The sequence below is a fragment of the Mustela nigripes genome, chromosome 1 (genome assembly GCF_022355385.1).
Source record: "Mustela nigripes isolate SB6536 chromosome 1, MUSNIG.SB6536, whole genome shotgun sequence".
Lineage (NCBI taxonomy): Eukaryota > Metazoa > Chordata > Mammalia > Carnivora > Mustelidae > Mustela > Mustela nigripes.
The window spans coordinates 247275027-247295553 of record NC_081557.1 but is presented as its reverse complement, the minus strand read 5'-3'; the positions used below and the strand labels follow the sequence as shown (position 1 = coordinate 247295553).

General features: G+C 40.8%; 1 protein-coding gene across 2 annotated transcripts in view; it reads right to left on the bottom strand.

Moving 5' to 3' along the window:
• Positions 1-20527, bottom strand: part of CRACD (capping protein inhibiting regulator of actin dynamics) — a 270791-nt gene that overhangs the window by 128775 nt on the left and 121489 nt on the right. For both annotated transcript variants that reach the window (XM_059384309.1, XM_059384326.1), the window contains exon 3: positions 7865-8006. The gene's annotated coding sequence lies outside the window, so the exon portion shown is untranslated. The remainder of the gene's footprint in view (positions 1-7864; positions 8007-20527) is intronic.

The following is a 20527-nucleotide window of genomic DNA, read 5'->3' as shown; positions in this document are numbered from 1 at the left end:
TCCATAAGTTCTGACCTTAGACATTTGTACGGGCTATTGAACTGGAACTTACTTTGGGAAACAATGGTTTAAGGATGTATGCTATGGACGATGGCATCCAGAAAGATGCCCACATTCACTAATGTAGACTGAAATTCCATCCACTGATGCCATTTCAGTGAATCATTATTGAGTGTCCATTATAGCTCTTCATGTAACAGGTACTGGAAGAGGGAAGAAGGGACGAGATATAAAGACAAAAGAAAATATTACTGATTCCAAGGAAATTATCATTTCATATGGGATATAACATATTTACCCAAAAGTATAAACCGGGTAGAAAATGTTATGTTCTGTGTGCATATACAGGGGCAGAATGAGCTGTTATGGAGGTCTGGAGGCAAGAAAATGAGTAATTTATGGGAAGCAAGGGGTGTCAGAGAACGAATTATGGACGAGCTGGCATCTGATTTTGTCTTTGAAGGCCAGGAAGGCTGAGCGGAAGAGAGAGAAGAGAAGGAGCGCGTTTCGGAGTCGTGGCACCAGGTGATCACTGGCACTGTCTATCCCGGAACTAAGCAGTTCCCTACTGGGAAAGGTAAGACAAACCTTGGTAAGCCATATCTTTGTCTGCGCAATCATCAGAAGTATAAATTGGTGTACCAGTTCCAGAAAATTCTTAAGTCCTTATAAAAACACCAAAATTTATGGCAAATAAACGAACATCAAATGACATGTTTTTAAAATACACAAGTATTGGGGCACCTGGGTTTCAGCTCTTTGGGTAGAAGATCTCAGCTCTGGTCTTAATCTTGGGGTCATGGGTTTAGACCCCATGTTGGGCTCCTTGCTAGACGTGGAACCTCCTAAGAAAAATAAATAAAGTAAAATACAGTAGGGGCGCCTAGGCGGCTCAGTCAGTCATGTCTTTGGCTCTGGTCATGATCTCCAGGTCCTGGGATCAAGTTCGGTGTTGGGCTCCCCATTCGGCGGGGAGTCTGCTTTTCCTTCTCCCTCTGCTCATGCCCTATCTCTGTCTCTCTCTCAATAAATAAATGAAATCTTATAAGACATAAGATATAGAATCTTATCTATAAATAAGACATAGAAGTATATATAACCAAATACTTAATATAAAACTTTATCTTATGTGCTCCTTTTGGGGTATCTTTCTGCATGGAGTGGACTTTCTGAGGTTCCTTAAAATACATACTCAGTAAACTTTAGACTAAAGATGTTTTTTTGCTTTTCCTGGCTAATCTTCTACTGGTAAGGGTGGCTTTCTTGATTGTTCCTTGGACCCCTAAACTTCAGTTCAGAATTGGAGTCACCTACTCCAAAAAGTTTCAATACCAACTCAGCATGAAGACTACACGTTAATAGTAAATGCTAAAGGAAGACCATCCCTGTGCTACTTTAGCTTCCTGTTTGGTGTCAGTTTTAGTCTCCTTGGGAGCAAAAACTAGCTCACTGTTCGTTCTTTGTAAGCCGAGACTCCAGAGCAGGGGAGGCATTCAACACACATTTGTTGAAATGGTGAAAGGATTATCAGAGTGAAATCTTGGCTCCACTCAAACCGATTTAGAAAAAGAACTTTTTTAAACGTTTATTTCAACACGAAGAAGAAAGATTAAAACACATGGCAGTTTAGAGATAAGGAATTCAACAGAATTTTTTGGTGGGGAGTGGCCTTTAGCTCCTAGAAGAAACAGGCTTATCACTTTCTAGAAGAGATGCCTATACTGTCCATAGGCTTGATCCAGAGATAGTGGCCAACCACGGAGTTATTTTCTGAAGTTTCATTAGAGAAAGAAAGGGCAGGATTTAGAGGATCACAGCCTCCTCCCAAGAAACATATTCACATAGGTGTGACCTCTGGAGATTGTGTGCCCCCACCCCGAGCCCCATTTGTCTGGCAAACACCTTCTCATCTTTCAAGAGGGCTCAGATGACACCCCTGGGGAGGCCCTGTGGCTGCCTTTGGCAGTTGTTCACCCTGCCCTTTGTGTTGCCCAGCACTCTGTGCACAACTCTCTCAAATATCACTAATCACATTTTATACGGTTATCTGCTTACATATCTGAATTCAATTCCATAAAGTTCTGCTAGGGCAATGTTGGATTCAGAGGCTCCAGGGCAAGGACTCTGGCCTTTAGAAGCTACCTTCTCCTCCTGAAGACAGACAAGTATACAACTACTTCTAATGCTCGGCGACCGCAGGAGGACATGCGTGGAGGGGAGTTCATACCCTGGGCCCTCCGCACAGTGCCTGGCACAGGACGAGCTCCACACATGTCAGTGGAGGGAGGGAGACAGAAAGAGATGAAAGAAGAGGGAGGAAGAGCGATCAACAGAAGTGCCCCAGCCCATCCCTGTTGCTGCTCTGTGATGTCAACTCATTGGTTACTCTCCAGCTGGTATTCTCAGGTCCCTGGAAGATATTTCGGAGCAGACAGTCGATGCCTCAGCCACACCTGGCACAGAACACACTCACCATAACCACCATCTGAGGGCAGCGAGCCGTAATTTGTCCTCCATTTAACGGTCCTGCCACTCCCAGGGAATCTGCCCGAGAGAGACTTCCAGAGGTTGCATTTGCTGAAAGCACTAGCTCTATGCCAATTTAATTCTCGAGTTCTGCATCACTAGACCAGCAGGATCTTTTGCTCCTGCAAAAAGATTTAACTAGAATTTGGGTCCCCTCAGAACCTTGTTTGCCATCCAGCTGCCCCTTTCTCTGCCAGCTTCATCTCTGCAACCTACCTTGGGTTACTGTGGCAGAGAGAGAGAGAGAGAGGAATCTCATGTCAGGCCCCTGCTGCCTGCATCCCGAGGCCCTCCCTGAGCAGCCTCTGTTCCAGGAGGGAGAGAAGGGAGGCGGCAGGATGGTCAGCCTCCTCTACAGATGACAGTGTAAAGTATTTCTCAAATTTTCATCTTCAACAGCTGGTATCATTCAACTCCCCGGGGGGAGACTACGCTTTGTTGCTTAGCTAGCAATATAATCTCTAGCTATCCCGATGCCAAAGTATCAGTTACAGGTTCATCTGGATGATGGGATAAATTGGGGTTCAGACCACTAGACGACGACACAAACTGGAGGTGGGGGGAAGGATGCCAGAGGGGACTGACCGCCATCCTGAAGTAAAGCTGAATTCTTCATATCCTTCCAAATTAAGTAACATTAACTTAAATCTAAACTGCGAGTTATCTCTGAAGAGAAACCCACCCGCAGCAGAAGTGAAGCAGGTATTCCTGAAGAGCGTTTTTTTTTTCCTTCGAGGGCCTAATCAGAGAGACATTAATACTCCAGCAGCACCCCAGCTCTCCCACTGTTATAACAAGAGGAGACTGATATAAAAATGACTTGTGTTTAAAAATAAATGTTTTACCAGACACAAAAAGTCACATCCTGTATGATTCCCTTTATATTAAATAGCTAGAATAGATAAATCCCTAGAGACAGAGAGCAGATCGGTGGTTGTCAGTGGTTGAGGGGAAGGAGAAATGGGGAATAATTGCTTAACATGTATGGGGTTTTTTAATTTGGGGGGCAGTGAAAATGTTCTGGGATAGTTGCTCAACACTGTGAATGTACTAATGGCCACTAAATCATTCACTTTAAAATGGCTAATTTGGGGGTGCCTGGGTGGCTCAGTGGGTTAAAGCCTCTGCTCTGGGCTCGGGTCACGATCAGGGTCCTGGAATCGAGCCCTACATCGGGCTCTCTGCTCAGCAGGGAGCCTGGTTCCTCCTCTCACTCTACCTGCCTCTCTGCCTGCCAACTTGTGATCGCTCACTGTCAAATAAATAAATAAGATCTTTAAAAAATATAAAAAATAAAATGGCTAATTTGGGCTAATTGGCTAATTGCACCTGATTGACGCAGGCAGTTAAGTGTCCTACCCTTGGTTGCGCCTCAGATCATGATCTCAGGGTTGTGGGATCAAGCCCCCTGAGCAGCCCCACGTCAGGCTCTGCACTGAGGAGGCAGAGTCGGCCTCAGATTCTCTCTCCCTTGCCCCTCCTGCCCATAAGCACACATGCTCTCTCTCCCAAATAATAAATAAATAAATCTTTAAAATGGCTATTATTATGCTATGTGAATTTCACCCGAATTTAAAAAAAAATAAATGTTTTATAATTAAATGTTTTCTAACTGAAGGCCTCAGTATTTCTCATTTCTCAACCATTTACCACTACTGGGAAATAAGGAGGATTTTATTCCCATTCTGCAGTGATACGAGGGATTAAGTAGGCCACTAAGTTCTAATACTTGTCACCTTTAGGCCTTTCTTGTGAAAAGCCTCGTATTTTCCCAGAATGTCTGCAGCAGGGAAGTAATTCAAACCAGTGACCCCTGACTCGCTCGGCCCTTGACAATTAGCAGCAGCCGCCGCAGCAAGAGCAGCAACTGTTTCTCTGCCTTACCGGGTGCCAGCCAGGTCCTCAAAAGTCGGTGGGGCGCACCTGTGTTCACTGACCTCTGAGCCCGCCCCCCATGCCAGACCCAGGGGACCTTGCCGCATTCTGGGCAGTGGCCAGCTGTGGTGGGGACGGCAGACAAAGACTGTGGATCATTTTCATTCAGTAGGAAAATATGAAGACCTAGCTCTTGCCACACTCTCTCAGGATCAAAGAAAATCGATTTTAACAGAGTAGAAGCATCTTTGGAAGAGAGGCAGTTTTCCCTTTTGTGATTCTAAGAAGAATATATGCTTCAACACACAGATCCAAGCCAGTCAGCTGTTAAGTGAAAAGTGAAGCCCAAGAACTTGGGAGGAATAAATACATACTGAGAAAAGAGGTAAAAAGAAGGGGCCTTGAAAAGAAACTACAAGACTGTCACCACAAATCATGGACAGCAAGTCTCTAAAAGCAGAAAGGGGCCTGCCCTCTCTCACCCCACACCATGCAGTCAGGGCCATGGACAAGGAAGCCTCGCAAGCCCTCAGCCAAGTAACTTTCTGAACCACTGAGTATGTCTCACATTCTACTTCTTGACATAGCTCTAATTTTTCTGTTTTGACCTTCTGATCTTTTTTCCAACCACCCTTTGTCTCACCACCCAGACTTAACACTTAGCTTGAGGATTTGTTTTACCTTGAGCAGGATCTAGAGATTCCTCTGGGAACACTGCCTTTGGTGGTTTTGTGCACATTTAACCTGACCCAGGGATGTCACCCTCATGACGTCATGGAAAAGTGTTCAGTCCTGTTTTGGTGTACCCTTCCTTTTCTCAGGTGCATCCTTCAAGACTAAGACTAAAAATAAAGCTCTAATGCTGATTTCAGGCTCACAAATGGCCAGACAAATTCAGTATTAAGAAAGAATTTTTTTAATATAATGAGAAAGGGAAATATATTAAATGCTCTAAAAATCCCCTAATTCTACTGTAATATGCCAACTGACTCAATCATATATTTTTCTATGTTGTTTAAGAAAAACCCATGTATTGTCACAAAATGTTCTACACACCACAGAAATTACGGTATTAATTTTCTGGGAAAATTCTGAAAACAGAGAAATAGCATCTGTTTCCTGTGTCTTGTAATGCTATGGAATGAAATGCAAAATGGGAAGTGGGTTACGGAGGAGGCATCTACCTTTCCTTTGATAGGAATGCTGAGATAGAGCATCAATTTTGAGCTATCTTGAGGTTAAGCAGTACGGACAGGGACTGCAACGCTGCAGTGTGCAGTTCCTGTCCTCAGCCTGAACCGTCCCTGTCACCTCCAACTTCACATCCCTGCCACAGGTGCGCACTGACCTGCTCTTCTGCTTACTGACGGACTCTGGGCAAGTCACTTATGCTTTCTGAACCTGCTTCTCCGCTAGTATGATGGGAAGAATAACACCTACTGTTAATTATTATTACGGGCTATTAATTTTTATTATGAGTTAAAATGTGCCCCCCAAAAGGTATACTTAAGGGCTAACCCTCAGTACCTCAGAATGTGAGCTTATCTGGAAAGAAGGTGAGATCATACTGGAGTAGGATCCTGAATCCAGTATGCCTGTCATCCTTCTAAGAAAAGGAAAGACAGCCCTGGGAAGACACCAACACACAGGGAGAATGACATCGGAAGACAGAGGCAGAGACTGATGTGATGTGGCACCAGACCCAGGAAAGCCAAGGATCGCTGGCCCCCACCACACCTATGAAGGGGCAAGGAAGGATTCTCCCCTTTATGTCTCAGAGGGAGCACTGCCCTCTCTCCTTTTTTTTTTTTTTTTTTAAATTACACTCAGTTAGCCAGCGTAGAGTACATCATTAGTTTTTAATGTAGTGTTAAACGATTCATTAGCTGCATAGAATACCCAGTGTCTCTCTTGATTTCAGACTCCTAGGCTCCAGATCTGTGAGACAATACATTTCTGCTATTTCAAGCCACCTACTTTGTGGTACTATGTTACAGTTGCCCTAAGAACTAACACAGTGAGAGAGCCATAACTTATTTGGTGTGTGTGTACGTGTATGTATTTTAAATGCAGAAGAAACACACACAGAAAAAAACCAAGTAGGCAGGAAGAAAACAAGGTAACTTTTCTTAGGCATTTGAAGTAAGGAAGTGACATTTTCTCTGGAGCTGACGCTGCATCTCTAAACTCAGCCTCCCACTACCGTCCTGTCCAGTCTCGGCGCCAGCTCATCGGCCTCCTGGCTATGACCGAAATAGCCCACCTTGTTCACTCCTTAGGGCTTTTGCTTCACCTGCTTCCTTTGCCTAGAACATGTCCACGGGGAACTGTGACTTCCTATCTTTCCTCAATGAAGCTGACCCTGGATGTTCCATTTAACACTGCAGTGTGTACTCCTGCGTCACCTGGCACCTCCAAGTCCCCTTAGGTTTTCTTTCTCTTGTTTCCATATTCTTACTGGCTTCTAATAGCCTAGTACTTTATTTATTTCTCTATTACATGCATTATTTATTATCTGTTTCCCACGATGCTAGAACATAAGCTCCACGAGGGCCTAGATCTTCATGTTTTGCTCACTGATGTGAACAAACACCTAAAACAGTACCTGGTTCATAATGGGTACTTGACAAAGATTCTTTAAAACCCATTATTTATTTTTAATTAACCACTTTATGAAGCTGTACGTGCGTACTATAAAACATTAGAAAAATTAAAAACTTCAAGTTCCCACCATCCAATAATATCTTCCAAGTTATGATAAATCAGAATGGTTTTCATCTTCTTTTAGGTGACTGCCTAAGGAATTCTGTCTTTTAAGGCAAAATGGAATGAATAACATCCATCTTACATGACTTGGTGCATGGATTACATGAAATAGTATATCTAAACACTTAATATAATGCTCATACAGGTATTTTCTTTCCTTTGATCTTGTCTTTAACTTTCATCCTTTGCCCTATCTTCTAAAAAGTAGCAGGTACTTGTAGACAAAAGAACAGTACAATGTTGTTCTTATGGGGGAGGGGGTGGGGGGTCTCCTACACCTGACACTCAATATGGAGTCCCCAAATTCACAGTACCAAGTTCTATGGCCCAAATGCACCATGAGACACAAGGTCACTAACTATTCCACAGAATTTTATAATAGCAACAAAAGAATAAACAGTGATAATTACATTTTATATTATATCCTCCCATTTGCAAAAGCTTTTCATATTAATTTTTTTTATACAGATGGAAGAAAGGGGCTCAGAGAATTTAAGTGATGTGGCCAAGTTTATACAGCTGCTAAGAGCTGAGAATTAAATCTAGAATTAGAAGATCCTCAGCAACAAGGATCTTTTAACTTGACAGTGAAATGCATACTATCCATTTCTAGCATGCCATTCACAATAAATAAAATGTTCTTTAGTACTTTCTCTATAAGCTACTTCCTTCCCCATCCTCTAAACAAATGACTTACCTATCTTAACAGCCACACGTCCTTTCCTTGCTGGGTAACTCTTCACCAAAATTTTCTTCTTGTAAGAAGGAGATCAGTGGTTAAGTGTGCCAGGAAATGGAGTACATTGCTGAGAAAAACCTGGGAGTCACTGCTCTGTGAACTGTTGAGAAAAAAACAAAACATCAAGAGCTTTATATCTTCAGTTCTCTTGGGAAGCCTCAAAATGAATCTCTTTTTCATTCCAGCAGAACTCGGTACAAAGGAGTGTTTTTATTTTTTTTCCTGAGGTTTTAAATTAGGTTTCATAAAATTAAAGTTCCTTAGCCTAAATTTATTCTAGTGCCTTAAAAGCATTTATTATAAATTGTTTCTACATTTGAAGGGACTGAAAGCATCCTCTCCATGAATACCAAGGTGCCCAATCCTTCTTACATACAGAATTATCATATTTATCTTTTTAAATTTTATTTTTTTCAGTGTTCCAAAATTCATTGTTTATGCACCACATCCAGTGCTCCATGGTAGTTTACCCAAAATTCAAGGAGCTAGAAGATACTAATTCAACCTAGCAGAGAATTAAAAGCCGTAATCAGGGGCTCCTGGGTGGCTCAGTGGGTTAAAGTCTCTGCCTTCAGCTTAGGTCATGATCCCAGGGTCTCAGCCCACATCGGGCTCTCTGCTCAGCAGGGAGCCTGCTTCCTCCTCTCTCTCTGCCTGCCTCTCTGCCTACTTGTGACCTCTGTCTGTCAAATAAATAAATAAAAATCTTTAAAAAAAAATAAATAAAAATAAAAAATAAAAGCCGTAATCATTAGATTGTTCCCTCCCCCAGAGGTAGCAAAGGCACCTTTTTATTCAAATACCAATCACAGAGTTAATTTAATGGGCTCCCTGTGGGTAGGGCATGCACAATCTCTTAAAAAACATACCAGAATGAAAACCGTCACCCGGTGACCATAGATTTTAACTGAAATGGATGTGGGAAATGTCTAGGAGACACTCCCCCGGCCCCCCCGAATTCAGATATGCCTTTTGCATAGCTAGGAAAAGAAGACAAAGTTCTGAGGCAATGATTCAGAAAGAAATCTCTTCAAATCTCAGGATGACAACGGCTGTCTGGGCCGGAGGAGGAGGTCTCTGTATGGGCTTAGAGAAGGATTCCCAGCTCTGGCTATAAGGGGCTAGCTTGTATCACACCAACTTCCCATCAAACACAACTAGAAAACCTGGATAAGTATTTAATAACCTGTTTAAAGGCATTAGAGCGCTACCAAGGTAGCCAGGACACGAGACGCCAAGATCTTAGAAGAAAAACAAAACTGACACAAATCATTATATTGCTTTTCCTTTCAAGCCACCTACTGATCTTGGGGCGGCTGGGTGGCTCAGTTGGTTAAGTGTCCCCAACTCTTGATTTCGGCTCAGGCCATGATCTCAGGGTTGAGAGATCAAGCTGCACTGGGCTCCATGCACAGCGTGGAGCCTAAGAGTCTCTTCCTTCCTCTGCCCTTTCCTTCCCCTCTCTCACTCAAATAAAAAAAAAAAAAAAAAAAGACATCTGTTGATGTTTAAGAGGCACAGGGCAAAACTGCTGAGAAGCCAAAGCAGAAAGCAGAAGCTTAGAGGCACATGAAGTGAGGAGACCAAAAAATACCAGAGCTGATTATCAAATCAGTTTGGTACCTCACTGGATTAAGAAGGTCTGCCCTACTATAACTGTCTATCAGAAGCATAACCAAGCTCCATGAAGGAAGATTCATCTACAGTAACTGTGATTCTTTGTACGTAATTTCTTGCATTCAATCAACAATACCAGGCATGCCAGGGCATCTATTTAAGAAACAGACAATGAAAACAGGACCCAGAGAATATGGTCTTTAAAATAATTGCAATGTGTATGTTTGAAATTATAAAAATTATAAAATATTTTAACGCAGATCTCTCAGTAAGTCACAGAACAAGCAAAAAAAAAAAAAAAAAAAGAAGAAGAAGAAGAAGACAAAGAAAAAGGATACATAAGATTTGAGTAACACAATTAACAAGCTCAGCCTTAGTAACCTATGTGGGAAAGGTTGTAACCAACTACTGTGACTACATATTCTTTTAAGATACACATGAAACATTTACAGAAATTAACCACATGTGGGTCATAAAGTAAGTTTCAAGAAATCTCAACAAATAGAAACCATGGAGTACTTTTTTGAACTTACTATTCTGAAATAATGTAGATTAGCAAGAAATAGCAAAAAGTAACTTTTTAAAAGCAAAATGTAATTTATATATAGTAAAATAAGCTACTTTTAAGTGTACAATTTGATACATTTTGATAAAGGAATCCAATTGTGTAACCACCAACAAAATAAAAATATAGAGCATCTCCATCACTACAGGAAGTTTCCCCATGCCCATTTTTGTGAAGTGCCACAACCCAAAGGCAATCACTGTTCTCATTTCTACATTTCTATTACCACAAATTAGTTCTGAACTTCATACAAATGGGCTTATATAGAATGTAATCTTTTGTATGAAAACACCAAAACTTATAATATATTCTCCTGATGAATGGACATTTGGTTTCTATTTGAGAGCTATTATGAATAACACTGCTATAAACATTCTTGTACAAACCTTTCTATGAACATCTATTTCTATGAACATATTTCTATGAACAATATATTTCCATTTCTCTTGGATAAGCACCTAGGAGTGGAACTGCTAGGTTAGAGAGTTGATGAATGTTTAACTTTATAAGAAACTGCCAAACATTTTTCCAAAATAGCTGTATCATTCTATACTCCCATCAGTAACACATAGAAGCTCCAGTTTACACAGCCTCATCGACATTTGGTGTTGGCAGACTTTCAATTTGAGCCATTCTAGTGTGAGGTTTTGATTTGCAACTCCCTGGTGACTAATAGTTGTAACTTTTTAAACATCTTCTTTTATGCAGGATCTGTTGTAGGACTTTGGTCTATTTTTTAAATTATAGTTCTTACATTATTGATTTATAGGAGTTCTCTTTATATTCTGATACCAGTCCTTTGTCAGATACACATATTACATATATTTTCTCCCAGTCTGTGGGTTTCCTTTACAATTTCTGTCTTTTTGATGAATAGAAATTTGTAATGCTGATGAACTCCAATTTATCACTTTTTCTTTATGTTTAGTGCTTTCAGTGTCCTTCAACAATCTTTGCTTAAAGTCTACTTAAAAGCCTAAAAAACATTCTCCAGGAGTTCTGCAGTTTTAGCTTTATGATCTACCTCAAACTGATTGTTATTTGTGGCATAAGACAAAGGCAAGAGGTTTATTTTCCTCGCACTTACTCTAGTAATATTTGTTGAAATGACCTTCCCTCCCTAATTGAATTGTCATAGACCCTCATCAATTAATTGACATACAGTGCAGTATTTTCTCAGTTAAGCTAGAAATCAATATATAAGTGATAACCAGAGTCCTCAAGTTTTTGACAATTAAGCAGCACACATCTAAACAACCAATGGGTCAGAGAAGAAATCACAGTGTTAATTAGAAAAAATTTTTGACCTAAGTAATACTGAAATGATAAATAAAAAATGGTGAAATGTAGCTATAGCTATATTTTAAAAGTTTAAAAAGCAATTGTTTATATATCTATCTCAAGGAATTCAAGAAAGATCATAGAGGGGTGCCTGGGTGGCTCAGTGGGTTAAAGCCTCTGCCTTCGGCCGGGGTCATCATCCCACCTTCTTGGGATGGAAACCCACATCGGGCTCTCTGCTCCGCAGGGAGCCTGCTTCCTCCTCTCCCTCTGCCTGCCTCTCTGCCTACTTGTGATTTCTGTCAAATAAATAAATAAAATCTTAAAAAAAAAAAAAAAAAGAACATAGATAAATCCAAAGAAAGAGAGAGGAAGTAAATAATAAAAAATAAGAGCAGAAATCAATGAACTTTAGAATAAAAAAAGTCATCAAAGGCAAAAAGTTGGTTCTTTGAAAAAGATTAGTAATACTAATAAATCCTTCAGCAAGCTCAAGGGCCAAAGCTGCTCCTTCTCAACTCTATTACCTAAGAGTGTTCTTCCCACAATGTTATTTCAGACAGACTAAGTCTCCTCAGTTCCTCTGTTGTTGTTCCCAAAGATAAGCACAGGGTCTATTTTGCTCATGAGAGTTTTGCTTTTATATTTTACAGAGAAGGGACTACAAAATAACAGAAATAAACAGGGGGACACTGCAAAGTTCCCAGAATCTCAAATATGAGCTCTTTGCCAGCATCACTATGACGTCAAAACAATATTGACCCAATATCTAACAAGACAGCTGTCCCCAAGATCTGAAACTATCAATAAAACTATTTAAAATACTGATTTACATCCACTATTATCAGGAGTGAACTATATTCTTAGTGCATAATCTGCCTTAAAATGGCAATTAACAACACAACAAGGCCAGTGTGATTAGCAAGACATTTTTTTAAAAAAGATTTTGGTTTTTTATATATTTGACAGACAGAGATCACAAATAGGTGGAGAGGCAGGCAGAGAGAGAGAGGAAGGGAAGCAGGCTCCTCGCTGAGCAGAGAGCCTGAAGTGGGGCTTGATCCCAGGACCCTGGGATTACGACCTGAGTTGAAGGCAGAGGCCTTAACCTACTGAGCCACCCAGGTGCCCCTAGCAAGACATTTTAAAATTAAGTCTCCAGCCCTATGACCCAACAATTGCATTACTGCGTAATCATCCAAAAGATGACAAAAATACTGATTCAAAGAGGCACATGCACCCCGGAGTTTAAAGAGGCATTATTAACAATAGACAAATTATGGAAAAAGCCCAAATGTCCATCGACTGATGAATGCACAAAGAGATGGTGTGTGTATACACACACACACACACACACACAAATACACGAATATTATTCAACCACCAAAAAGAATGAAATCTTGCCATTTTCAATGACATGATTGGAGCTAGAGATAGTATGCTAAGGGAAATGACTCATCAGAGAAAGACACATATTATTTGATTTCACTCATAAGTGCAATTTAAGAAACAAAACAGATGAACAAAAATGAAGGGGAAAAAAAGAGGGAAGCAAACAATAAGAGACTCTTAACTATAGAGAAAAAGATGAGGGTTGTTGGAGGGAGATGGGCAGGGGGCGGGCTAAATGCCTGATGGGGATTAGGAGGGTACTTGTTGTGACAGCCCTGGGTGATGTACGTAAGTGATAAATCACTAAACTCTATACCTGCAGTCAGTATTACTTTACACATTATCCAACTCAAATTTAAATAAAAACTTGAAATAAGAAAAATAAAATAATAAAATTATATTAATTTTAATCTCCAGAATGTGAATATAAATCTCTACATGTTTTTCACTGATGTTGACCCTGTTCACTGATGTTGACCCTGATGATGTTGATACTCAATACATAGTAATAAGTATTTTCTTTTTCTTTTTTTTTTTTAAGATCTTATTTATTTGGCAGAGAGAGACACAGCAAGAGAGGGAACACAAGCAGGGGGAGTAGGAGAGGAAGAAGCAGGCTTCTTGCTGAGCAGGGAGCCCGATGTGGGGCTTGATCCCAGGATCCTGAGATCATGACCTGAGCCTAAGACAGACACTTAATGATTGAGCCACCCAGGCAACCCCATAATAAGTATTTTCAAAAAAAGATAAAAGCCACACACCATTTGTAAAATACTCTGCCATTGTGAAAAATGATTTAAATAATATACCAACATCAGCCACTTGCATTAGTAATTTATAGGTAATTACATCATGTACAGATGATATATGTCAACAGTTAACAGTCAACAGTTAAAGAAAATGTTGGTAGAAGTCTGAGGAAATAAATATTTAAAAATTACTCACCATGCAAAAATTTCATACTATCAATGAAAGTACACATGTTTCTGTCTAACGAACTACTTTTTTAGTGAGCCGCTAAAGAAAGGAGTACCACGGAAGAAATATATGTTCCAATAATAAATGACTTGCTTAATGAAAACAATGTTTTATGGAGCACATATACACACTGAGTGAAAAAAAGGAGTCCTAGAAAAGTTAATACCACACATGAAACTCACTCACAGGCAAGCTATTACTGAAAAGAAGTTGAATCTAGAAGAGCACCCAGAATGTCACCAATATCGTTAATTTCGTAGAGTCATTATAAAACCTTGTAATAACATGAGGAGTGATCATGACAATTTTTTACACTGGAGGCACAGTGGTTGCTTGGTTATTGTCATACCACTGCACCAAGAAGAGTTGTCAAATTTTAAGTTGCCTCACATTTTTTCTTCTACAAATAGACAAGTGTTCTCAAATACCATGACAGTTTCAGGGATGCCAACTATCAGCTATAAACTTCAGGAGAGAGATATTTGATGTAAAAACATAAGCAGGGGCGCCTGGGTGGCTGAGTGGGTTAAAGCCTCTGCCTTCAGCTCAGATCATGATCCCAGGGTCCTGGGATTGAGCCCCACATCAGGCTCTCTGCTCAGCAGGGAGCCTGCTTCCTCCTCTCTCTCTCTGCCTGCCTCTCTGCCTACTTGTGATCTCTGTCTGTCAAATGAATAAATAAAATCTTAAAAAAATAAAAATAATAAAAAATAAAAATAAAAACATAAGCATGTTTAATATTTTTTTCAAAAATAATTTAATAACAGTTCTGCTCACTGCCAGTTGTTATTTACTTTTCTGATCAAGTTGATGCTTTAAAAATAAGTGATAATTACTTGTCAAGGAAATTCATTCTATGGCAATAATATTTTTTCACATTTCCCTCAACTAATGTTAGCAAATCTTCCAAATACATCAAGAACACAAACACTTCTCCCTGTCTACAGTGCTACCATGCTAGTCCCAACCAAAATCATCTCATCCCAGATTAACACTACAGCTTCCCAGGTGAGTCCTGGCAAAGACTCTTTGCCCAACTCCTGCCCCACACCATTGCCGTCAGCAGCCAGTCACCTTATTAACAACTAAGTCAAATCACACCACTCATTTGCCCCAAGCCATCTAATGATTTCCTGTATGTCTCAGCATAAAGCCAAATTCCTTACCGTGGCCTATGAGTCATTACGTGATTTCCTCACTACCTCACTGACATCACTTCCTACTACCCTTGTCTTAACTTATTCCACTCAAACCCCAATGGGGCCCCAAAGGCCAGGCACGTTGTCTCAGGGCTTTCATTGGCTATTCCCTTTGCCGGAAATATGTCCCCAGATATCTTCCCTCACTGCCTTCAAGTCTTAAAGAACACTTTTCCACAGGGTCTGCCCCGGTCTCCCTACCTAAAATAGTAACGACTCCCACCACTCCCCATCCCCCTTCCTTGCTTTGTTTTTCTCTTTAATGCTTCTCACCATCTAACATATTTTAACTCTACTTGTTTATCAGCTTACTGCCTATCTCCCTCTCCCACTGAATGAGAGCAGGAATTTTTGGTCTGTTGTGTGGTTACTGTTCTAGTCTAGTATGATGCCTAGCATTAATACTTGAATATGTGAATGCTGAAAGAACAAGTAGTCAGGGAAAACCCGCATATCCGCACACTTTAAAAAGCTTGGAAACAGGGGCGCCTGGGTGGCTCAGTTGGTTGAGCAACTGCCTTCGGCTCAGGTCATGGTCCTGGAGTCCCGGGATCGAGTCCCACATCGGGCTCCCAGCTCCATGGGGAGTCTGCTTCTCCCTCTGGCCTTCTCGCCTCTCATGTTCTCTCTCACTGTCTCTCTTCCAAATAAATAAATAAAATCTTTAAAAAAAAAAAAGTGTTTTAAAAAAAGCTCGGAAACAGAATTTTTCTAAATCTTCCAAATGAATTTTAATGAGTTTTGAATTCTTTGCTAGAAATATAAAAATGCAATACCTTAATAATAATCAGCAAAAATAACTGACTAACATGGGAAAATAAAACTTATCACTGAATTGAAACAAAAATTTTGGCATAGCTGATAGATATGACTGAAAAACATGTATTATGATTTACCAGGTGGAAGCAACAATGTCTTTCTTCTACTTGGTTCAACGTCTCTTTATGAATTATCTTAAATATGAAATTATCTTAAAATATGAAAATAAAATGAACTTTTAACCATATCATCAATGTCTGTATCACACAGTGTTAAACCAAGAGAAAACAAAGAAAAAATAATGACATATTCAATGAGTATGTTTTCATGGAACAAAGGGAATTTTTTGTACTACTAATCAATAAAGTAAAATTTTAAACATGTTATCCTTATCTCACCCTTTAAAAATGTCAGTTTTGTAAATGTTTAATGGTACTCAATATATTCTTATGTTCAACATTTATAAATAAGCGAACAACCATGGAGGGGAGCAGCGAAGTCTTCATTTACAGCGTGGAACCCACTATGCTAAAGACTTGGGAAGAGGGAAGAGGCACATCTTGTCCCAGTTGACAGAAACATAAAAAACACCCAGTAATTACCACAGTGTGGTAAGTACTATGATGCCACCCTCTGCAGCTCTGTCCCTCATGACTCCTTAAATGACTCAAACTTTACAAAGTTTATGCTCCAGCAACAGCTAACTTCTGGTAATTTCTCATGCACAATTCTTGATTCTGGACACCTTCATTTCAATCTAGGGTTGCCAGGTAAAATACAGGATGCCATTTTCTGGGTAGCTAGGAACAAAAATAATTATCAACATGGATTTCCCTAAGAAAATAGTAAAGGCAGAAAGCAACAAAAGAGCAAGAAAGAGAAAAAAAGACACTCCTCAAAAAAATTTTCTTTCTCTCAACCCTTTATCCTCCTTTTAGTGGCAAGTGAGAGCTAAGTTTAAAGTTTTGAGATTTCTAGAGGACCTCCCACAGCCTACCAACAACTGAAATGAGCTTATCCTTTCTCCTATAGAAGTTCCCTTCTTTCGCAGGGCTCTAGGATCTGGGCATCGACCAGAGATGCCAATACCTGTGCTGCTTAGATTCAGGAGCCCAGCTCAAATCTCACGATGTTTATAAGTCTCATTAGTCAACTGGGATGGTGTTTGATATTCACCATTAACCCAAACTATTAGTGAAATATACCTCATTCTAAAGGAAGCATTCGCTTTATGAACAGTCAGTTCTTGTTCTGTACAGTGGGCATGCTCTGTTAGATTGCCATGGATACTGAATCAGCGACCGTGGAACCACTGCTCCTAGAAGTATAGGATTAGGTTCCTGGGAACCTCTGGCCACATTTTGATCAAGCAATCAATATATCCACATAACATCATTTCATGTGGGCTCCTATTGAAAGACATCTTTTAAAATACATATTGTTTATCTGTTAAGACTGGACTCCTGGCCAACAGCTCTATAACTCGTGCCTGAATGAACCTTATCTAACACACATATTTCTCTGTAAAGTCCACCACAGCCTCCTTGCACTTAAGAGAACACTAAACAGCAGGCCAGCACTAGGCTGGGGAGGTGGGGGCGTATTTTAAAAAAGAGCACAATCACCACCAACAAAAAAACCTCCACAAAAATGCAAAACTACATGGTACTGAATTGACCACGAAAAGGATACTTATTTATAGTATGAGAGCTAAAACAGGAATGCAGAACATTGCCTTGTTCGACCTCAGAGGGGAACATGCACACCAGGTAACTAAAATTTTTCGCTGATCTGTGCATGTCCGCAAATGACCACTAAAATGCCCCAAATATTGATTTTAGGGTTACAAATAAGTTTCAGTTAGCAGGCAAATTGACAAACACAGAATCCATGAATAATGAGTATTGACTGCATTGTACGTATGGTACCAGGTCCAAAATCTGGTTTCTCTCTCTTAAATATCTTCCCACTTAGACAAAAGAAGCCAGTGGAACTCCAGTAAATCTGTGACTCCCAGCTCAAGTACGCTAGCTCCGTAGAAGCCCACTTACTGTTCAGGTAGCAAGCTACAACGTGCCCTATGTTGAACACTCAGGTTTGGAACCCTAGTCCCACCCCTATTCATTTCCTTTCTCGTTTCTTCAGAGGGAACTTCGCAGAAGACTTCAACTGCTAATAGTTTGTGAACCAAGAATAATTATATCTGGGTCTCTTTTTCAGATATGACAACAAAATCAGCACTAATGAGGCAATATAGGCCTGGTATCACATCCTGGGGACTGATGGGGAAGAGGGAGAGGGAAGAAGAATAGGACCCTTCAGTGGGCTCAGAGTAGGTGTATCCAGGTAAATTCCTCAGAACAAGTTGATGAATCGACTTTTTCCTTTTGTCATAGCCATAAATAGGATGTTCCACAGCCCCTGCTGTCTGTGGAGGTCCCCCCTAAAAAACAAGTGCTGAGAGTCAGATGCTTGTAGTTCCAGCTGTCAGTCCAGCAGTGAGGAGTCCAGCAGGGGGGCAGGACAATATCTCCAGGATTCATTTACTTCCGCAAGGCATGATGGCTATGACTGCCACTTGAGAACAGATGGTAACAGAGAAACTACAGCTGAATTACTCAGAAAGTTTCTGCCTAGGAGCAGTAGCTATGCTGCTGGTTTGGGCCAGGTGGAATTGGGTTTCTCCTTGGGAAGCGTCCACTCTGCGCACAGGCACAATCCAGTCACTCTGAGCAGCGTGTTCTCCATCCTTTCTCAACAACAATTGGCAAGAGAAGCTATGACTCCAGTTTGGGTGGCTCAGAGTGGACAGCAGGACCCATCCTGGGATATGGTTCTCCTTTTCCTTCTCCAAGGCCTCCAACCTGACAGCACAGTGTGGCAGGAATGTCTGGACTTCGGGTCAAGAACCTCAAATTCCAGTTTGGACTGGATATAAAATTATATGGTAAGGCTGGGGGGGAAGTAATATAAATTAGCTCCTTCCCTTGCTTCTCCTCATGCATGCACAAGCAAGAGGAGAACAGAAACTCTGCTCCTTCACCTCCTGTCTTCGTCTGCCTCTAATGTTCCAACAGAACTTCCGGGAATGTGCAGGTGCAAAAGACCTGCCCAACACTGTGTGGCTGGAGCTACAGGAGAGGGAAATCTAAAGCCATGAGCACATGGCCACATCTGCATAGATGTTTCATCTGCAGAGTCAGGCTGAAGGGTTCAAATCTAGCCCCTCCCACATCTTACCATTTTCTACTATTCCTCTGCGCAGGAAAGACCTCTTAGCCAAACTGCAAGTTTTGATAATCTGAAAGGTTGCCGCTGGTATAAATTTTCATTTCTCATCTTCCTGTCACTATTAAATTTCAGAGGCAAGTGGTCTATGCCTTTTATCTCCATCATCTCAGCACTTTTCTCTCCTTGGCCCCTGAATCATCCCTAATCTGGCCAAAGTAATTGCACTTCTGAAAACCAACAATGACCTGTGACTCCCAAATAAAAGCCTTTGCTTAATACATTTCTTGACACTCAACACTCTCTCAGCTGCAGTCCCATATTGTGTGATGTTAACTGGACACCACCATTTAAAACTTTCTGCTTCTCTGGTTTCCTTTATAACTGTATGTTCCTCATTGCTTCTAACTCTACATATTTTTCTCCTTCTCTCTGATAAATGTTCAAAGCAAAGCAAATATCTATTTCTTACCAGCTGTAATGACAGCACGCTTTTCTAAGACTAACACCAGGCATTTCCTTACTCATTCTCTGTTATTCTCTAGGCCTGGTTAGTTTTTTTAAAAATCTTGTTTCTTTCCTTGAATGTCTCTTTAATCTGCTCTCTCTGTCCCCATCCTAATTCAGGCTCTCATCTAGTCATGCCTGACTTGCTACAACATTGTGCTATTTAGTTAGTCAGCCTCTGCTATGTGCTAAACAGTATTGCCAGATTACTCTGGGAAACTCTTCTCGCATTAAGTTATTCTCTTCCTACAAAACATGCATTAACTCCCTGTTATTCACAAAATAAATTTCTAAACTGAATCTGTCATTCAAGACTTCCCCACTAAACCTGGCCCTACTTAACCCATCTAACCCCTTCCTATTACCTACACCGACCACCGGCTATCACAAATTGGCTACTCTGGGCAAATCAGCGTCCTTGTATCCATGATAACTCTCAAATCTAAGCTTCCTTACTTTCAATGACCAGCATAGAAAAAAAAATGTGATCTTTCCTGAGCCTTCCAGTTAACATTCCCACTAACACTGTGATTCACGATCACCACTCCCAACAGAGCAACAGCATATCCATAAGCCCCACAGAGAGCTTCACTCTTCGTGGCTAATTGGATTGCACCAGGAACCACCATTCCACTCAAACCAGAAACCATATGAGAGACGGAGAGTCACAAGCCGAGAAATGAAGGGTCCTCTATGTTTGTAAAGATGGTATCATGGGGGCACCTGGGTGGCTCAGTGGGTTAAGCCGCTGCCTTCGGCTCAGGTCATGATCTCAGGGTCCTGGGATCGAGTCCTGCATCGGCCTCTCTGCTCAGCAGGGAGCCTGCTTCTCTCTCTCTCTCTCTCTGCCTGCCTCTCTACTTGTGATCTCTGTCTGTCAAATAAATAAAATCTTTAAAAAAAAAAAAAAAAGACGGTATCATGTTATTCCATTATGGAGGGGGGAGGAGGAAGAACAGGGGAAAGGGAGGGTTTTTTGTTCTGCTGCTCAGTGAAAGTACAAACAGAACCTGATTATGAGACTGGACACATTCAGTTCTTGGCAGTAAAGTAGCTCACCAGATGTATATTTCTGTTGGTTGTCCTAATTACAGA